The sequence below is a fragment of the Gadus macrocephalus genome, chromosome 15 (genome assembly GCF_031168955.1).
Source record: "Gadus macrocephalus chromosome 15, ASM3116895v1".
Lineage (NCBI taxonomy): Eukaryota > Metazoa > Chordata > Actinopteri > Gadiformes > Gadidae > Gadus > Gadus macrocephalus.
In genome coordinates this window covers 18,516,103-18,521,512 of record NC_082396.1, presented here as the reverse complement: position 1 = coordinate 18,521,512, position 5,410 = coordinate 18,516,103, and positions in this window count along the sequence as shown.

The window sequence follows — 5,410 nt, the reverse complement described above, 5'->3', positions numbered from 1 at the left end:
TGTTTTTATTTTCTGCAGTTTAGACTTCTTCTGTAACCTATTTTTGAAAGCAAAACACCAAGCTCATTGATTTTACGAGGCAGGGTTATTTGAAACAATTTATTAAATAAATATTTGTGAGAGGTCATTCCTTCTCCTGAGTTTGCTTCCTATTTATATCTAGTGTACACCCCTACTGTCCACAAGCATCCCCCTCCCCATATGGATTTGGAGAATTGTTGCCACGTCCCAGTGGTGGAGGTATCATGTATATGAAAGAGGGCATTCAATTATACTACAATGATCAATTAGGAGGCCGAAGCCCTAAAGGAAGTGATGCAATAGGTGACTGAGTCGAGAACCTTTAATTAAGCTGTACCTTGGGGTCTCTTATATATCAAAGGGGGTCTCAAAGGACGCATATGCTTCAACCAGCCCTACAGGAAATGACTCTGCAAGTGCTCCATCTCGTTGCACCTCACCCAGCGGCTCGCTTGCAAGATTTTGGCCGGAAGTTCTTCCCAGACCTACACCCTAGCCATCCAACATGCATATCTGAGAATCAGGCCTCTCTTTAATAATGACAAAAAGTTATGAGAGAAACACACATTAACTTTTAGTTGTCTCATAAGCGGCATGGTGCCGGCTCCTTTTGACCTTTTGACCCCAGACTTCAAAAACGACAACTAACACATATCATTGTTAGATGATATCATCTAACAAGATGATATCATTAAAAGTTACATAAAGTAACGGTTTAATAACACAAACGCAGGAAACACGTGAGCTGTTAGTTTAGCGAAAGCAGCGTCCCTAGCAACCTGACATCGTTGAAACATGCGAGCGAGCCGATAAAATCTTCCTAATAACTATAAAACTAAAGATCAGACACAATCACTGATGAAGAGAAAGTTCTCTCACGGACACGTCGGACAGCGAAATATTTGATTTAATCTTAAGGCATGATCATGGGAAAAGTACTGGCAGCAAAAGTTACCAAGAACACATTCGACGAGACAATAGATTCACAAGATTCTTATAGGGAACATTAACATTGTGGGAAGGGAGTGGGAGTGACCTTAGGCCAAGTAAATTTGTAATACAATGGGTGGGTATTGGACATGTCTGCAGGTTTGGCTCTAAACGAGTTTACACAACAAAGAAGTCAGTCGATTGGCCTGGTCACAAAACCAGACTTACTGGCTCCAGTGGGAACTTGAATACGAATGAACTTAACCTCTCTCAGTTAAGAGAGGAAGGGATTTGTTTTAAGTTACAGGGAGAATGTATACAGTTCCTTCTAATGTAATAATTATATAAACAAGGTCAATATAATTTGTATGTGATTGTATATCTATAGTTATGATTGATATTTCCACGACAGTTCCTCCCTTTTTGAGGAACACTTATTACAGGTAGTATATTATGGCACAGGATTACAAATGATGGTGAAACAAGTTAAAACACAGAATAATAGGAACAAAATTCAAAGAAATTAGTAAAAATCAATCATTAATAAAGTAATCAATATGTACATTTGTAAAATTTGCAAATTCAAAGAAATTAGTAAAAGTAAATGATCAATATGTACATTAGTACAATTTATGTCTAGCATGTTAGGTCACTCATTTTCCATTTGGTAACTCTTCATTTGAGTAAGGGGCCCATTCTTGGTGGTGTTGAAGTGGGTTTGAGCTGTAGCAAGTAGGCTTGCAAACTGGTTGTGTGATGATGTGGTTAGCTGGGGTTCCGCTATGGTCGGGAGTCGGTCGTTGTTGCTGGTGGTTGCGTTGCATTGGTCTGCTGGGCTCATCAGGAGTATTATGCAGATCACGGTAGAGGTGGTCCATTCGAGGCGTTGGTGCTTTCCTCTTCTGGAGGTGCTGGGCGGCATCGGCTTGCATGGATCCATTCTGGTTTTCCTTGGAGTTTGACTGCAGTCCTCGTGGTCAGTAACACCTGGGTTGGTCCTTGCCATCTGCACGGAGCATTTTGGATTTTCGGTGGGGGTGGAAGACAGTTGAAGAAGCGTTGCCTGGATCGTTGTTTCCTTCTCCAAGGGGTCCTAGTAATGATTATACTCACCTGGGCGTTGTAGCGGGTTCTTCATGGTGTGGGGGGCGCGGACTGGTTCCGTGGGCGGGGCCGACGGTTTGGTCTCGTCGTTGTGTTTCTTTCTGCAATATTTCTCCCGATGACCTATCTTTTTGCAGTAAAAACATCTGGAGGGTTCTTTAACGCGTTGACGTTGGCTCCATACACAAAGTGTAGCGAGGGCGGTTTTGTCTTTTATGTTGTTTTGGGCTGTTTTAATAGCGTCTACTTCTGCGGCTGTTAACTCTATTTCAGTCATTAATTTATCAACATGTTCTGCATTACTAGTTGCTGTTTTGTTCAACAGAGCTGTTCTATACACTTCTGTCCAATCTGGGTTGATTTGCATCGTTATTTTGAAAATGTTAGACGCGATTTCTGGAGTTACTTCTTGTTTAACTGGTTTCGATATTGGGTGTCGTTTTTGCCGTGCGAATCCATGCATCTAAACAATTCTGTGTGTAATTAAAATCCCAATTCGGATCTGGTCCAGACGTTATTGTTTCTTTTAATTCTTGTAGTTTGCAAGAATCAAAAGAACCACCTATTGGCCAACAGCCATCTGTCCATTCGTACACATCATAAGTAAATGGAAAGACCGAGTATATGCCTGCTTCTTCTCTCAAGACTATATCTGCGGGGGATCTTGGTGGCACTATAGGATCGTTTTTTTTTTTTTTTATAGCGGGTTCTTACCAGGTCCGCTCTTTTTTTAATTTGCTTAGATACCGTTATTGTCACCTTAGCGTCCCGTTTTGATGAATGGGCGTCCATTTTACTCTTCCTTATGATTGAGTCAGACGTTCTTTTGAAATGAAGACACAAACAAATTAATACAAATAAAGGAATACACACACAGCTGATACAACAGATAGGGATATACGAAACAAAATACAATCGCTTTTGTTAGAGTTTTACGTCAAGAATTCTTTAATGCTAAAAGTAGGCTATGTTAATGTTATTTAATACTTTTAAAACTTGTGGAACTCAACGCAAATGGAGACCACAGATCTGTTTGATAAAGAAACAAAGAAATGTTACCTAACTGAATGATATTAATATATTTTGCACAAATTTGTAAATCAGAGTAAAGTCAATGTCTCAAAGGAGCCCGATTTATTTATTTCTATGTTGGTTTCAGGGTACTCACTCGTGGTTTGTCAATCAAACCTGTTTGAAGAATAAACTTTTGTTGAATTGTCCTCTGGCTCTGGATCAGTGTCCTGAACTGCTACGATTTGCGGGCATTCGTTCCTTGGACATTGCTATTTATCTGAAAAAAATCTATACGATCTCTCAGATCATATTAATACAACTCAGCAGTAAATCTATTACAATCGCATTCAAATACATTTAGAATTTCGGGACGGCGTAAAACTGCTTCTCCAGCGCTGTGGAGAGAAGAAGGGTCTACAAGAGGTTGTAGACAACATGAAAGCAAAGCATGGAAAGAAAGGATAGAAATACGGCGCGAAAAGTACATAACATAACAATTGGGATGAGACACAACGATGTTCTTTATATATTTTTTCTTTTCACAACCGAGGGGGGCCTATTCCCTCAGTTGTTTCAGTGCCATACTTACCTGCTGGCACTGTTTGCGTCTGTAAAAGCCGGACGTTATTTTTCTATTATATTTAGTTTTACCACTTGTCCACTTTTCTGAAAAAAAATAAGTTTAGTAACATGACAAGAAAAGTTGAACAGTGGTTAAATCAAATTTTTCGCCGTCGTTGGTGTCTTTAGGTTGGGAGGCTCCTCTATTTTATGTACATTTCATTCAGGTTCAAACAACATGAGGTCACTCAATTCATCCTACTTGGTTTTCCCGCGGGAAAACCACAATCACATATAATTTGTATGTGATTGTATATCTATAGTTATGATTGATATTTCCACGACAATCACTGAAGTAAAAAGTATATTTCTCGCTAGAAATGTTATAAGCAACACGTTTAACGGTGAATCGGTCCTAAAATATTGCATTTCCCATTCAGATAATAAAGTTTAATAAAGATCATACACATTCACTGACTGAAGATTATTCAAGGAAAAAGCACATTTCTCGCTAGAAATGTCATTAGAAACACGTTTAATGGTGATTCTGTCCTAAAATATTGCATTTCCCATTCAGATAATAAAGATTAATAAAGATCATACACATTCACTTACTGGAGATTATGCAAGGAAAAGGTATATTGCTCGTTAGAAATGTTATTAGAAACACGTTTAATAGTGTATCTGTCCTAAAATATTGCATTTCCCATTCAGATAATAAAGATTAATAAAGGCTACGTAACAATTTCACCAAATGCTAGGAGAACGTCTAGCCCCCTGTTGGTGCTATTCCTCCATTCATTTCGAATGGAGAAGAAAGCGTGTTCAGGGTCACGCTTTGGTCAGGCAAAGCGTGACCCTGAACACGCCTTGCGATGTGGACAGTGACGGACTGGATGGTCTGGCATTCGGGCAGATGCCAGAGAGGCCGCGGCCTCTCGTGGGCCGGCCAATCACGGGTCTGCATGCTTGTCGGGTTCGCGCGGCCGCTTCGTCGCAACGCGGCCACACTTTCAGGCATCTATAGTGTTAGAAGATATAAATTAGCCATTTGTCTCTAAATCCCTATTCATGCTATATAATAGGAACCGAATCAGTATTTATACCAGTTAGGAGTGTCTATATACTACAGTCCAGTGCTATAGAGAGAGATATGTTATATCTACCACTTTGCTACAGTCATGGTTGCCCTTAATATTTACATCGGTCTACCTTATTTTGTAGCCTTATTCAATCAGATGTTTAAAAAGTGAATTGTTTGAAATTGAAATGCAACAAATCTCCCTGTATTTTTAATTGTATTATTGGTTTACAAAATGTATATGAAGCAATGACTTCTGGGAATTTCAAAACCGAATCACACCGCGTCTTCCTATAGGGGGTTGTTGGAAGTTGAAAGTTGGAAGATACCAGAGTCTGCTGAGGTTACTATGAGTATGAACGATGAATCGAGGAATCAAGCGACAGAAGGGAGGAGCGGAGAAAAAAATCCAGGAAATTACTGTTGGCTGAGAGTGAAAAATGCGCGAAACTGACCGATTCGTTTTTTAAGCCGCCAAGTGCAGCTTCAGCTAGTAGCACCAGCGCTAGCACTAATGTTCAAGACACTGAAAAAACAGACCAGGGGCAGGGAGTAAGACAGGAGGACAGTGATGAACAGTGAGGACAGTCAATCTTTATGCATATTAAAGTTAGAGTTCATCACCAATGGGGCTACAAGTGCGTGTTATTTCCGTGCATGTGAAGTTATATCTGTGTGTTGCGGGCATGCGCGTGCGTG